The 16,333-nt window shown below is 42.2% G+C and overlaps 1 pseudogene; it reads left to right on the forward strand.

Moving 5' to 3' along the window:
- Positions 1 to 4,032: 4,032 nt before the first annotated feature.
- On the forward strand, positions 4,033 to 8,276 carry LOC121790821 (annotated as a pseudogene).
- Positions 8,277 to 16,333: the final 8,057 nt, after the last annotated feature.

Genomic DNA, 16,333 nt, shown 5'->3' on the forward strand with positions numbered 1-16,333 from the left:
CTCACAAAAATACTTCAGACAATCGCGGGCAGTCGTCTCGCCGATGTGGAGGTACTCATCGAACATGTCGGTCGCACCTCCGTATGCCAGCTGCTTGATTGCGGCAGTGCACTTCTGTATGGGCATGTGGCCGGTTTACCAACCGCATCCTCCCTCATCCTGAAATACTCGTATCGACGCTCTAAAGCGCCAACGATACGCAGAAATAGCGGACGATGCATCCTAAAACGTCATCGGAACATGTTTCTCCCCAAACTGTGGCTCCGGAGAGAAGTAGTCCTCATACAACGACGGTGTGTAGCGATGTGGTCCGGGGTACTATAGTTCTACGATGCATCCTAAAACGTGGGCGTGATGCTTATCCTGTTACCCCATTTGGCTTTTTTGGTAGGGCAAGCTCAATAATATAGGTTACAACACTGAATGATGGAGGTGGGTTTGATGATGCCAAGGCAAGGTATGGTTACTTTACTTAGAATGTGTGAATACTAAGTTGATGCCACATGTCTCCTTAGAGTTTTCAGATTCTTATCAAGCTTCATAATCATCTACTGTATATCTTAATTGTGTTTAATACTTGATCTTAATTGTATAAGAAATAATTTTTTTAAAAAAAACTTAATTTATTGGATAGTCCAAACGAAGAAAATGACTCTAATTGTGGACAAAATACTTACTCCGAATAGTACTCCTTTCGTTCCACTATAAATGAGTTTTTTTTTTGGGATGCCCCATCATAAATGAGTCATTTCAATTTTAATAAATAAAAATCATCTCTCTTATTTTATTTTTCCGTCTACTTTATTTTTTCACTCCTCTATTTTCTCTCTCATACTTTACTTTCTCCATTTTAAGTCTCTAAATATCAATTTCTTAATCTTGTATCAAAAGAAGTGGCTTATTTATGGCGGACGGAGATAGTATTTAACTAAGAGGTATAGTACAGTGGTATACAATACTGGTACTTCGTCAGTCTCATTAATGTTAATGCATTTTTTGGGTATTGAGATTAAAAAATAAATATATATTAAATTAAATGAAGTGATAATAAAATAAAAATTTAAGTACATTGTATTTTTCAAAAAAAATACTTAATTGTAATGAAACATTCCAAAAAAAAAATCCGACCACAATTCAAAGTTGTTAGTATCACAATAACGTAACCGACATTATGGACAAAATGACTTCTCTCTCTTATGTTGATCCTATCTATATTCTCCAGCTAGATGGACCCTTTGTCTTGCTAGGGTTACGAAGCCATAATGTGAGGGCCTAATTATATTAGTATTTATTCAGTGAGACACATGCATCTCACTTCATTTATCATATGTGGACTTGACATAAATAAAACGATCAATATAGATGGATTCAAAATTTTTTTTATATCTATATCAAACTATCGTGGGACTATACCTCCCTCATGCAATGCTTCATGTATAAATTATAAATAAGTAATTAAATATCCATTTCTTTTTCTATTTTCCAGATTTCTTCTAATTTCGAGTTAATGAGTTTCCATTTTATGCTCATTTCCATACAATCAGAACGGAATTAAATTTGATAGAGTTAATACTTTCAAGCATTAAATTTTGCACATGTCAAAATATTAAAAAACTTATATATTTTGGACTGAGTTAATTTTAGATAAGGCCATAAAATAAGGATTTTTTTTACATACACTGGATTTAGATCCGCCCATGCATATAGTGTGAAATTGATTTTAATAGTATAATTTATAAATTTATTTGTCGCGAGAACTTTGGTGAAATTAATTATTGGGATCTTGATGATTATTAAAATTGGTTACAACTAACACTTGACAACTAAAATAATTTGATAGCTCTATTATTTATATGATAAGAACATGGATGATGAATAGATTCAATACCAACTAGCATACGTCCATCAAAATAAATTAGGACTATATAGCTATGTGGGGGTGGGGTGGGGTGGGTGGGTGGGTGTTGGGGTGGGAAGGTCCTATCATTATTATTCTAATCAATCGATGATTATTAAAGATAGCAAAGTTTCTTCACAGCTTATCATATTAGTCCATGTCGCATTTTATTCATCAATCAAATAGAAATTGATCACCGACATATAATACTGTTATTATAATTTCCGCATCTAATCTAGATCTTAAAATGGTAAACAATATAATGACCCTTGTTTTTCTCTTCTTGATTTAGCTCTCATGTACTTTAAAAATGAACACTCATAAAACTAATTACTCTCTCCGTCCATGTTTTATCATTTCCGTCTGACTCAGTTTAAGAGTCTCATTTAAAATTTACCATATTTGGATATAAAATTTAACCTCGTTGTTAATAAGTTGAGAATCGAGTATAAAGAAAGCGTTAATCTTCTAATAATCAAATTAAAGAATAAGAGACGCAAATACCTAAAACCACAGCTTTCCTAATCCATCGAAATCATAATATCTTTGTCTCTACCTTAATTTGATGACGCACTTGTTGGTTGAAAAAGACGGTGATACATAGACACATTAACTGGACGTAATACAACCCAATGAAGAATAGAAAAATAAACGGAAATAAATTGAATTGAAATTACAAAGATGAATTCGAAACAATAAACAGTAAAGATGTAAGCCGAGTCGAGGAGTCCTCTTTCCACAAGACGAGATACGCCCCGGTAGTGCTCACGGTTTGACGTGTCGTCCCCAAAGATAAAACGGCTTCGTCTGAAGTAGCAGCACCGCTAGCAGCAGAGCTCCGGCGAACGGGAGTAAGCGCGGGGCAGAGCTTCGACGGGAAGACTATGCAAAGAGGGAGAGAGCTATGGAAATTATATGAGTTTGTTGTGTGTTCAATCGTTTGCAATGCATGGAGTGACTGCCTATCTATAGGCCAAGTCCACCCAGTGGGCATTGATGGAGTCAACAGCCATTATGTGTGACATGATGGCTTGACTGTAACCGTCGGGGTTACTGACTGGTGCACTAGCCATTGGGAGCTGAAGAGACACGACGCACCTGGACACACTACACGATGGGATACACCATGGACCGTCGGAAACCTTTTGTCTCCCGTTATGCGTCGGGGTCCAACGGGGACCTTTTGTCTCCCGTTATACGTTGGGGTCCAGCGGGACCTTTTGTCTCCCGTTATGCGTCGGGAACATGACGTGGACCAGGACCACCATGAGTCGGGGTCCGTCGGGGATAGCGTGAAGTTTGGGGTGGTCTAAAAAGAACAAGCGGAGCTTGACCCACGCTCAACGACCAGCTCCAAAGACCACCCAAGGCACAAGGCACCCGGTGCACAGTGCGGGTGTGCGGCTCGCGGGAGGGCGGCGGCGCGCGCGTGTGGGCTATGTCACCCTTCTTATTCCACAATAATTATTACACATAATAATTCATCTTATTAAATACTTCATCAAAGAAGTTTATCATCCCTGATGTGGGATAATTAACACTTAGTTAATTACTCCCTTAGTTTTTCTCATAGCTCATTTTTTGCTTTATTGTGACCAACTTTAATATATTATTTCTCACTCACCGGGAATCGGATTTGAGAAAATGAATATACTACGGTCATCTACTCGGAACGTAGATCGATGCTATTGCATTTAATTTCACAAAATTAAATGTCTCGTAACATTTATTATTAGTCAAAGTCGTTTGACCAAGCACGATTCCAACAGCACTAACATGCCTATATTTTCTTAAACTCCTCCTATTTAGTGAAACTGATCCATACATAAATTTTTTATTATGTTATAAATTATGAGAAAATCCAACAAAATATTTATTTTCTTTCACAATCACTCCACCTATATATTTATTTATTTTTAATTATGAGAAAATCCAACAAAATATTTATTTTCTTTCACAATCACTCCACCTATATATTTAATTTTTTTTATCATGCATAATAAATATCAACCAAAAGCAAGAATCAAGGTCCCATCTATCTTGATCTTGACGTGAATGCAGAGACTTGTGTTGTGTTGTGAATGAAGAGAGAGATAGACATAATTTACGGATTGTTAACAATAAATCACTGTAGAGAGTACCCTCTTTAAAGCTGACCCAAAATTTGTTTTATGGCTCTTTAAAGCTTGTGTCAGTAAATCTCCACATTCTTCATTACACTCCCAAAAACAAGAATGGCAGCCGTTTCCAAATATTTTTTGCTGCTTCTGCTGCTGAATTCGTTTGCGCAGCTCGCCCGCTGCTCCGTCACCTACGACAGGAGAGGCCTCGTCATCAATGGCAGAAGACAAATCCTCTTCTCCGGCTCCATTCACTACCCAAGAAGCTCCCCCGATGTAAGAAAACATCAACATTCACCCTTTTCTTTGAGTGTTAAAGCTGAAGCTTTTCACAATGCAGATGTGGGAAGGCCTGATTCAGAAGGCTAAAGATGGAGGATTGGATGCTATTGATACGTATGTGTTTTGGAATCTCCACGAACCTTCTCCCGGAAATGTGAGATTCTTGTGCTTTGATTTCTCTTTGCACTATGTCATGTTTTTGGTGAGATTCTTCCCTTATTGTTGTCTGTTTTCTTGTTTGTTAGTACAATTTTGAAGGGAGGAATGATTTAGTTCGGTTTGTGAAGTTGGTCCAAAAAGCAGGGATGTATCTTCATCTTCGCATTGGGCCTTATGTTTGTGCAGAGTGGAATTTTGGGTTTGTTTGTCTTTTTTTCTCATGAATTAAATGGTAAAAGTGTTTGTAGTGGTTATGTTCATTGTGTGTTGTGTGTTTTTTGGTGGCAGAGGCTTCCCTGTTTGGTTGAAGTATGTTCATGGCATTACTTTCAGAACTGACAATGAACCTTTCAAGGTGAGATTGACGTGCTTAATATAGGTTTGATGTGAAGCAATCGAGTTTCTAAATATCGAATTTTGCAGAATGCTATGCAAAAATTTACTGAGAAAATTGTTGGAATGATGAAAGCTGAGAGGTTGTTTCAGTCTCAAGGTGGCCCAATCATTCTCTCACAGGCATGTTTATGAACTTTATTTTGTTTGCAACTGTTCAAATACTCCGTATTTGCAATCTGAATCGCCTGGACTGAAGTGTGCTAGTTGCATATGTAGATTGAAAATGAATATGGTTTGGAAAGCAAGAATTTTGGTGGTGCTGGCCATTCTTACATGTCTTGGGCCGCAAAGATGGCTGTCGGCTTAGACACTGGAGTGCCGTGGGTCATGTGTAAGGAAGACGATGCCCCAGATCCAGTGGTAACACATTGTTATATTCCTATTGCTTTCTTGCACATTGATCATTCAAACTTGCAAGGTGTAGCATTATAGTTGTGCGGTTGGTGATGTTTCATAACATTTATCGACAGATCAACACGTGCAATGGTTTTTATTGCGACTATTTCTCCCCAAACAAACCTTACAAACCAACTATGTGGACTGAGGCATGGACCGGCTGGTACATTTGTTATTCACCGCTCCCTTTCAATTCTTGACTGAGAATTCTGTATGATGATTCTTATCATTGTTTTTGTTTTTGTTATCTCAAGGTTTGAAGAATTTGGTGGGCCGATTCACCATCGCCCTGTTGAAGATCTGGCGTTTGCTGTAGCTAGGTTCATCCAGAAAGGAGGCTCCTTCATAAACTACTACATGGTAACTAAATCCCAATCAAGACAGATAAGAACATTGCAGCATTGATTCTTACGGTCCACATCACTCATTATGACGTTTAAGTAATCTAGACGATTCATGAGAGCAACTATGAAAAAATGTGTTGTACAGTTTTAATCTTCAACTGATTTGAAGTTGCTTCATTTTGACATCTCTTTCTCTAATGAATGCATAGGTTTGGGCTAAAAACTTGTTCATATGGTTTTACAATCACCCAGATTATAGTTGTATTTAATGATACTTGTGCATCGATTTCATGTGTGTGTTTTAACCTCGTGTAACCAGTACCATGGAGGAACAAACTTTGGAAGAACAGCTGGAGGTCCTTTCATTACAACCAGCTATGACTATGATGCTCCAATCGATGAATACGGTAATAAAATAACAACGTTCGACTTTTTTTCTATAATATGAGATTTTTGCTAATATTTCACTGTCTTATCTTTAGGCTTACCTAGACAGCCCAAATACAACCATTTAAAGGAACTCCATATGGCCATAAAGCTATGTGGGCATGCTTTGGTCAACGCTGATCCTAAAGTAACGAATTTGGGAAACTACGAACAGGTGTGTCGTATTTCTCATTTGATCTGCAAAAACTTGTATGCGTTTGGAGCATGCTTTTGAATTTTAATGCCTTCTTGAAATCTAATGGATCAGTGATTCATTCTCCAGGCGCATGTATTTGCTACAAAGTCAGGCCGCTGTGCAGCGTTTTTATCGAATTACCACTGGGACACAAGTGCAAGGGTGACATTCAACAAAATGCACTATGATCTGCCCCCTTGGTCGATCAGCATACTACCGATTGCAAGACAGTTGCGTTCAACACTGGCACTGTAAGTCGCTTCATCAATCTCTGGTTTTTGCTAAAATGATATTTCTAGTGCGGACATGTTCTGCTTATTTCTTTCTTCTGTTTACACCTTTGAGGTTGCAAACTCTAAGTTCATCATCTATTAGTCTGTTGATGCTATCTCACAAACGGATTTTGCACCGTGTAGATGAGATCAAAAAAATCTTTGCCACAAATGTTGCCTACAAACGTCCCGATGCTCTCGTGGGAGTCATTCAATGAGGACATATTCTCCAGCGATGGCGATGCAAGAATTACAGTTTTTGGTCTTTTGGAGCAATTAAATGTCACTAGAGATGCTAGTGACTATCTATGGTATACGACCAGGTAAATAAATACACACGATTCTCTCCCTTTTCTCCGAGAGATGTTTGCAAGAACCCCACAAAACTCATATGGTCTACCACTCCGTGCAGTGTCCAGATAAGTCCGAGTGAATCTTTTCTACATGGAGGGCAGGGTCCGGTTCTCTCAGTAAATTCCGCAGGCCACGCTTTGCATGTTTTTGTAAATGGAAAATTCTTAGGTGATAATACTTACTCGATCTTTTTCGTTGTTTATTACAAGAAAAACGATATCTAACGTGAGATGGCATGTTCTTTTATTGCAGGATCAGCCTTTGGAACTCAAGAAAACAAAAAATTCACTTTCTCGAAATCTGCCAATTTCCACGCTGGAGTAAACAGCGTCGCGCTGCTTAGTGTGAACGTGGGGTTACCGGTTTGTTTTCCCGATCCTTACTTCTAAATGCATGAAAGACATTATATCTTCACTTGCTATAGCTTCTCGTTTCGTTACAGTGACACGATTGTTTCTTTCCCATATCAAGAACATAGGCCACCGTTTTGAAACATGGAGCACTGGAGTCCTCGGACCTGTTACCTTACACGGGCTAGACCATGGTACACGAGACTTGTCACGACAAAAATGGTCTTACAAGGTTCGTATTTTGCTTTACTCGTGCTTGTTATTCCGATCGTGCACAAACTCTAGATGAGAGACCTATGCCTTCTTTTCTTTTCAGGTTGGAATGAAAGGAGAAGCTATAGACTTGTATTCGCCAAGTAAAATATCGTCCGTTGATTGGATGAAAGCACCGCTCGCAGCAAACAGGCAACAGCCACTAACGTGGTGCAAGGTAACATGTTAGGACCAACTATAATACTAAACAAATCCACGTCGACTTGGGCTTACTCTGACACCATATTAGAATTGAGATCATCTTCCCTTTAAAGGGCATTATAAGAGTACTCTTCTTGTTTAAAAGGCTTACTTCAACGCACCAAATGGGAACGAGCCGTTGGCTTTGGACATGAGTAGCATGGGGAAGGGGCAAGTGTGGATCAACGGGCAGAGCATCGGAAGATACTGGACAACCTACGCGAAGGGGCAGTGCAGCGGTTGTAGGTACGAAGGAACGTATCGACAAGAAAAGTGCCAAGATGGATGTGGGAAGCCAACACAAAGATGGTATGTAAAATCATGTTGAAAGCATACATTTATTGTTGAATTAGGATTTTATTTATAAATATGATGGTTGTTTGTGTAGGTACCATGTTCCAAGGTCATGGCTGAAGCCCACCCAAAATTTGTTGATTGTTTTTGAGGAAATTGGTGGCGATGCTTCCAAGATTTCCCTTGTTAAAAGATCACTTGCTTATGTATAGAACTTAGATGGATAGATTATTATTAAAAAAGCTCCAAATTTGAATACTCCATTCTTTGTAAATTATGGATATTCTTGAAACACCGATGTAATATGCAAGGAAAAGAGGAATATTTGATTTGTAAATTATGGATACTCTTGAAACACCAGTGATGTATTAGTATTATGCAAGAAATTAATGTCCATATTTATCAAAAAAAGGTTGTCAAATTATAATATTTGTATCAAAAAGAGTACCAAACAAACTCTTTTCACACCACATTACACCCTAAACGAGTTTCATATAGGTGCGGACAAGTGACAAGCATAAATAAATTAAGCACACCAACATTTTTCCTTTTCTGGGTTCTTAAATAAAATTTTAAGACAATTCATTATTTTCTTAAAGAAAGACTTACATTTTTAGCCTTTGAATTTTGTTATAATAATATTTTCGGTCAATATTTTTTAAATATTATTACAACTTTGATGTAATATTGATAAAAAGATTTTTTGTATTTTTTCAAACTTGAAATTTTCATAGACCAAAATGTCGTTATGTTTTAAGAGCTATTTTTGTTAAATTTCTTTAATTGTTATCCCGTTGATACGTTGAATCCCCACAGCTCGTCCGAGTCAGACGACGGCACCCCAAGGGAGGGCGAGGCAGAGGATATACATGCCCCGTCAATAACGTCTGAGACAAGGGAAACGGCGAGGCCATCGCCGAGAGAGAGGAGGGAGCAGAGGAAGTCAGCGAGAAGAACCAAGCCACCCTTAAGGTTCGGGGAATACGTTTCCAGATAGGGCGCGAGGAGTTGGCGCGTAGAGTAGGCTGAGTTTTTGCTTATCTTTAATTCTGTTATTTTTTTATTGTTTTGATTGAGCTATTGGGTCGAGCAATTTATAAGCTCCGGGCCGGGTTTTCTTTGTTGGTTCTTTCCCGGCCCGTAAGTCGAACCAGCCCTAGGGTCCTTAGATTATAAATAGGCGTGAAATTAATAAATGGGTATGAAAATTTTCGCCTACTTCTTCTTGCTTCTTTCGTTCTTTTCTTCTCCAAAACTGGTGGTCGACGGGATTTCGCCTCCCGGGACTCCATATCTTGTCTCGGCGTCACGTTAGGGAGTTTTTCCTTAACAAATTGGTGCTTTCACTGAACTCATGGATCATGCAGCGTCTGACGCCGGAAGATCCGAAGGGTTCCCGGTCAATCGGTTCTCCGCACCACCAATTAGCGGGGGATTTTCGTCGGGATCGCTCGCGCAGGGCCCCGATCCAGTCGCCACGATGTTTGATCATGTCCTCGCCTCGTTAGCCCGTTTTGAAACTCGCCTGGATGAGTTCGATCGCAGATTGGTGCCTCCACACGCGGAACCGACGCACAGCTCGGGCCTTCCCTCCCATTGGTTTACCGATGGCATGCCGCGTTCGATACCGCTGTCTATTTCGACCCAATCGGTCGCCACTACCATCCCAGCTACGTTGGGCTTCGGCGCAAAGGAACAGCCGCGATTTCCAGGGGGTTGAGTGGGGGTTTACCTCCGGTCAGTGCGTACCCTAATCCGACCTCGATGCCTGGACTACTAGGAGCCCCGCCGGCGGGATCTGGAGGGTTACCATTGTGGGAACCTCCGGGGAATCACCAAGGGCCACCTATGCCGGCGTCTCGTCAACCGACTTCATGGGATAATCCAGCATGGAATAATACCGGGGGTCATCGTGCGTGGGACGAACCGCGGGATGTGAAGATGAAACCCCCCGTTTTAATGGATCCGATGCGGTGAATTGGATCGCCCGAATTCAGTACTATTTCGACCATCTTATGATGCCAGAGGCGTATCGTCTGCACTATGTCGTCATGCTCTTTGACGGTCAGGCAGCAGAGTGGGTTTTTAACTATCGTTCAAGCAACCCGGTTGTTCTCTGGAACGATTTTTTGGAGGATGTGCGACGACGATTTGATCCTCAGTGTTTCGAGGATTATCTTGGTTTGATTGCAAAGCTTGTTCAGACGGGGACGCTCGCAGAGTACAATGCGACCTTTGAATCAATGCGGAATCGGATTCCTAATGTCCCAGAATCAACATTCTTACCGATCTACGTGGCGGGTCTTCAACAACCGGTGCGAAGTCAGGTCAACACCAACATCCGAGAACAGTTGCGGCCGCGATGGCACTAGCGATCGAGTTTGATGGCAGCAGTATGCCTCCTGCGCCTCAGCCAGCCTCCCAGCGCCGGGCGTGGCCACCCCGGGAACAAAAGGGCCCGGCGTTGGCTGCCCCCCACCATCAGATTCAATCCCAGCCGGCGACTAAGGCCGTGTACGCCAGGGGCCCGGAATACTCGAAACTACCAGTCATTCACTTGACAACAGCTCAACGGGCTGATCGCACCCGCCGCGGCGTGTGTATTTATTGCGAGGAAAAGTGGGGCCCATCGCATGCCTGTAAGCGACCATTCCTGGCCTATATGGGTGCCGATATGGATGAGCAGGTGGAGGAGATGGATATATCGGCCGGCCCTCAGGAACACCCAGAGGTAATAACGGCCGACCTTTCGCACATTTATGCACTAGATGGCAGGCAGCGACCGGAGGCATTGGAACTACGGGGGACAATTGGTGCTGATCCGGTAGTCATTCTAGTCGATACTGGCAGCTCGCATGATTTCTTGCATCCCAGAGTGGCGCAGAGACTCGCGCTCCCGCTGACACCAATTAAGCCCTTCCGAGTGTATGTGGGAAACGGTGCTTCATTGGTATGCACGCACGCTAGCATGCAAACCCGGGTGGTGATTCAGTCGCACGTGTTCTTGATTGATCTGCATATCCTACCGATGCACGGTCCGGATGTTATCCTGGGATTAGCATGGCTGAAATCTATGCGCCGCGTCACTAATGATTTTGTGGATGGCACGTTGGAATTTGTGCGCAATGGGGAGCCGATCTGTTTAAAGATCTCGCCACCAATGGCGCAGGAGGTGTCTCTCAAAACGGTCGCATCCCTACTATCATTCAGCGGAGAGGCCGAGATGTTCGAGTTGGTGGCGATCCCGGGCACTGCCGAGCAGGAGGGGGACAGCGATAACCCCCAATTCCCAGCTGATTTGGACCCTATGATTCTGGCAGTGTTGCGGTCACATGAAGCGGTTTTTTCCACCCCAACGGGACTCCCCCCAGCCCGACCTTTCGATCACCGCATTCACCTCCTGCCGAACGCGAAGCCGGTCAACGTGCGCCCATACCGATATCCATATTTCCAGAAGAATGAAATCGAACGACAGGTGAAGGAAATGCTAGCTTCGGGAGTCATCCGGCCTAGTCAGAGCCCGTTCTCATCCCCAGTGTTGCTTATCCGAAAAAAGGATGGAACGTTTCGATTCTGCATTGACTATAGGGCCTTAAATACCGCGACGGTGCCCGATCACTTTCCTATACCAACGTCGGACGAGTTATTTGACGAGCTGGGGCGGCCCGTTTTTTCACCAAACTCGACCTTCGGTCGGGATATCATCAGATTAGGATGCACGCGGACGATGTTTTCAAGACAGCCTTTCGAACCCACGACGGCCACTTTGAATTCCTCGTCATGCCATTCGGGTTGACAAATGCACCGTCCACATTCCAGTCGGCCATGAATGCTATTTTTAGACCACTCCTGCGCACGTTTGTGATCGTTTTCTTTGACGATATATTGGTCTATAGTCCAACGCTGGAATCTCATGTGCGTCACCTGCACGAGGTACTCACCATTCTGAAAGCAAATCATTTTTTTGTTAAGCTGTCCAAATGTGCTTTCTGCAGTACCACAGTGGAATATTTGGGCCATTTAATTACGGAGGGACATTTGATGGCCGACCCAGAGAAGATCAAGGCAATGGTCGTGTGGCCGGTGCCAGCCTCCATTAAACAGCTGCGGGGTTTTTTGGGACTTACAGGGTATTATCGAAGATTTATAGAGCATTACGCGACTCTGGCAGGGCCCTTGACGGAATTACTTAAGAAAGATGCCTTCATCTGGACCCCCGCGGCAGAAGAGAGTTTCATCGCCCTCAAGGCTGCTATGACCTCGGCCCCGGTGCTGCACCTGCCGAACTTTTCTAAGGTGTTTTATATCGAGACGGACGCATCGGATTTCGGAGTGGGCGCGGTCCTTCTTCAAGACGGTCATCCTTTGGCCTATTTTAGTAAGAAATTGGGGCCGCGAAGGCGGGTATCGTCGACATATCATAAAGAGCTGTACGCCATCGTCGAGGCGGTTCAGAAATGGCGCCAGTACTTATTGGGGCGCGAGTTCGTGATACGGAGCGATCAAAGGAGTCTAAAGGAATTATTGCAGCAGATCATTCAGACTCCGGATCAACAGTTCTATGCGCGGAAATTGATGGGGTATAAATTTCGGATCGAGTACAAGACGGGAGCCTCCAACAAGGTCGCGGACGCACTGTCTCGCCGCGATATGGAGCCCAGCGACGGCGAGGCGGATCGGGTACGGGCGGAGTCGACCTTGCTTGCCCTGGCAGCCCACCCTGTCCCGGATATTTTGGAACTATTAAAAACGGAGGTCGATTCCTTGGCGGATCTGAGGGAGCTGCGGGCGTTAATCGAGAAGGGTGAAGCGCCGGGCCATCTGGCGTTTGTGGGCGGCCTCATCTATCATGATCGCCGAATTTATGTGGGCGAGCGATCAGCGGCGAAACTGCCTTTAATTGCGGAACATCACTCTACTCCGCAGGCGGGTCACCCGGGTGTTGACAGAACCTTCCGCCGCCTGGCTGCTCAGTTTTATTGGAAGGGAATGCGAAAGGAGGTGAAGACATTTGTGGAAGCTTGTGTGGAATGTCAGACGACTAAATATTCGACACAAAAGCCTGCAGGGTTACTGCAGCCGTTACCTATCCCGTCGCAGGTTTGGGAGGATGTCTCGATGGACTTTGTGACGTGTCTTCCCCAGTCTCGAGGTTTTACTACAATCATGGTGGTGGTCGATAGGTTGTCCAAGTATGCGCACTTCGCGCCGTTGCCGCCACATTTCAATGCCCTGCGGGTGGCGACCCTCTTCATTGAAACGGTGGTAAAACACCATGGGTTTCCGAAAACCTTGGTATCGGATAGGGATTCAGTGTTCTTGAATGATGTGTGGGAAGAGATGATGCGTTTGAGTGGTACTAAGCTCCATTTCACAACAGCGTATCATCCTCAGTCGGATGGTCAAACAGAGGTCAGAAATCGTGGTCTGGAGCAATATTTACGCGCATTCGTGGCGGATAAGCCGAACAAATGGGTCAATTTCTTGCCGTGGGCAGAATTATCGTTGAATTGCTTCTTCCATGAGGGGCTCGGCACGTCGCCATTCAAGGCCTTGTATGGGCGAGAACCGCCCCCGTTGGTGGCGGCGGAACCATCGCACTTCACCCCTACTGACGTAGCCTCCTTGATTCGGCAAAGGAGCGAGATGATTGTGTGGCTCCGTGCGAACCTGGAGCGGGCACAACAGCGGATGCGGGCGGCGGCGAATAAGCATCGAAGGCATATGGAGTTTGCGGTGGGTGATCGGGTTTTGCTGAAGCTACAGCAGTATCGACAATATTCGGTCGCAAAGCCTCTATCTTCTAAGTTGGCACGCAGGTTCTTCGGACCGTATGAGATTCTGGAGCGCGTTGGCCAGGTTGCTTACCGTCTGCGTTTGCCGGAGGGCAGTCGAGTACATGACGTGTTCCACGTTAGTTTGCTTCGGCCATTTGTGGACGGGGTTCTTCGGGGGTGGTGAATTTACCCCCCTTGTTCGCTCGCGGTCGCCCGGTGGCGAGGCCCCTGAAATGGGTAGGGAGCCGCACAGTTTGGCGGGACGGAGCAGCAGTGGAGGAGGCTTTGATTCAGTGGGATGATGATGAGGGAGAGAATCCAACGTGGGAGCCAATGGGGGTCGTTCGTCGACGGTTTCCAGGCCTCAGCCTTGAGGCCAAGGCTGATCTTATCGGGGGGGAGTTGATACGTTGAATCCCCACAGCTCGTCCGAGTCAGACGACGGCACCCCAAGGGAGGGCGAGGCAGAGGATATACATGCCCCGTCAATAACGTCTGAGACAAGGGAAACGGCGAGGCCATCGCCGAGAGAGAGAGGGAGCAGAGGAAGTCAGCGAGAAGAACCAAGCCACCCTTAAGGTTCGGGGAATACGTTTCCAGATAGGGCGCGAGGAGTTGGCGCGTAGAGTAGGCTGAGTTTTTGCTTATCTTTAATTCTGTTATTTTTTTATTGTTTTGATTGAGCTATTGGGTCGAGCAATTTATAAGCTCCGGGCCGGGTTTTCTTTGTTGGTTCTTTCCCGGCCCGTAAGTCGAACCAGCCCTAGGGTCCTTAGATTATAAATAGGCGTGAAATTAATAAATGGGTATGAAAATTTTCGCCTACTTCTTCTTGCTTCTTTCGTTCTTTTCTTCTCCAAAACTGGTGGTCGACGGGATTTCGCCTCCCGGGACTCCATATCTTGTCTCGGCGTCACGTTAGGGAGTTTTTCCTTAACACCCGTCCTCTTATCCCCTCTCTTATTATCTCTTCTTTATGCTTCAAATTAAATAATTATTTTTTTATGATTCTCTCTTATCTGCATTTCTTTCTTATCTGCATTTTGTCTTTCTCCTTAACAATATGTATCCATTTACCCAGCTAAATAATTGTACTATTAGAGAGAAAGAGAATCTTAAAGAACAAAAAAGAGAGAAAAAGAAATAAAGAAGATGTAAGAGTGAGGAGATAGAGGGAGGATATAAGAAGAGATGATATGAAAAAAGTAGAAGAGGAGTGATCAATTGCTAACTCATCATTTAATTGTTAAATATAACTAATTTAAGATCATATGATTTTAGAAATCTTGTTGTCTACAATTTGTCATGTGTAATTTTGTTTTTTATTTTTAATATTAAAAAAATAATAACAATTATCAAATTTAGGGTTTCGAAACACAGTATCAATACAATGTATGAAAATATATCAACACAAAGACATGACAATGTCAATACAATTTCATATTGACATTGTACAAACATTGTATTGACATATTATGTGTCGTGTATTGATATAAAGCTTTTAACGAAATTTATGAAAATTTTCCAAATTTGAAATTGGAACATATGCAAGTGAGATCTCGTTAGAATCCTTATGAAAGTATCTTTAATTTGATATATGTTGTGCGGATAAAAAAAATAAATCAAGAAAGTTATATGCGTTTTAAAGTTATGAGATATTTTTCAAAAGTTAGTTACAACTAATTTGTTGTACATTGACATTAATACCCTTATTGACGTTTTTTGTTTATCGTTTTGACATTCCGGAACTGATGATCTAGACTCTTGATTTGAATATCTAATGGTTATTATTTAATTGTAGTTAGCAATATAACACTTTCCAAAAGTAGGAAAATACTAAAAGATAATACTATAATACGATATAAATAGTCTTTAAGGACTAGAGGATATTTTCATTAAAAAAAAGTTAAAAAGTAAAAAAATTCTTACAAGGATATTACATTAAAATTTGAAATGGGTAATAATATTTTGAAATGAATAAGATCCACAAATAATACTATAACAAAGTTGACTGACTAAAAATAAAATATTGTTTTCTCTTTCCTAAATACTCCTACAATATACTCTTTTGTGCCATCGTCTTTCTTTTCTGCATGAAACTTAAAGAAAGTTGTTTGGGGTAATTTGATGGCAAATGTTTTAATGTTAATGACCTATTTTTAATTAATGAGGATTTTAAATTTCATTTAGTTTTACCACAAATTTAAATTTAATAATGATATTTGTATTTGTTCGAATTAAAAAGAGGGTGTTTAATTATTGTTCTTTACCTGCTTGTTCCTCTCTTTTCCATGCCTTAACATTTTTTTCTTTTCTTTAATCTAGCACGAGAACAAACATAAATGGTGGTAAAAATAAATGGAAAATAATGATAAGCAAATACTCCCTCCTGCCAACTGCAGTGGCGGATCCAGGATAAAAAACGGAGGGGGCGGAATAAAATAATAAATAATAAAATATTAAATATAATACTTCAATATGTTTTTTTTAGCAAAATGAAAGTCTATTACAATTCAAGTAGCTCTAGTATCTGTTAACCGAGACAACTGATTTCTACGGGTATCCATATCTGAAAACGTTTCAAGATTCTTTCATTAGAAACACTAGCAAAGATGGA

Source organism: Salvia splendens, unplaced genomic scaffold (assembly GCF_004379255.2).
Source record: "Salvia splendens isolate huo1 unplaced genomic scaffold, SspV2 ctg631, whole genome shotgun sequence".
NCBI classification, from domain to species: domain Eukaryota; kingdom Viridiplantae; phylum Streptophyta; class Magnoliopsida; order Lamiales; family Lamiaceae; genus Salvia; species Salvia splendens.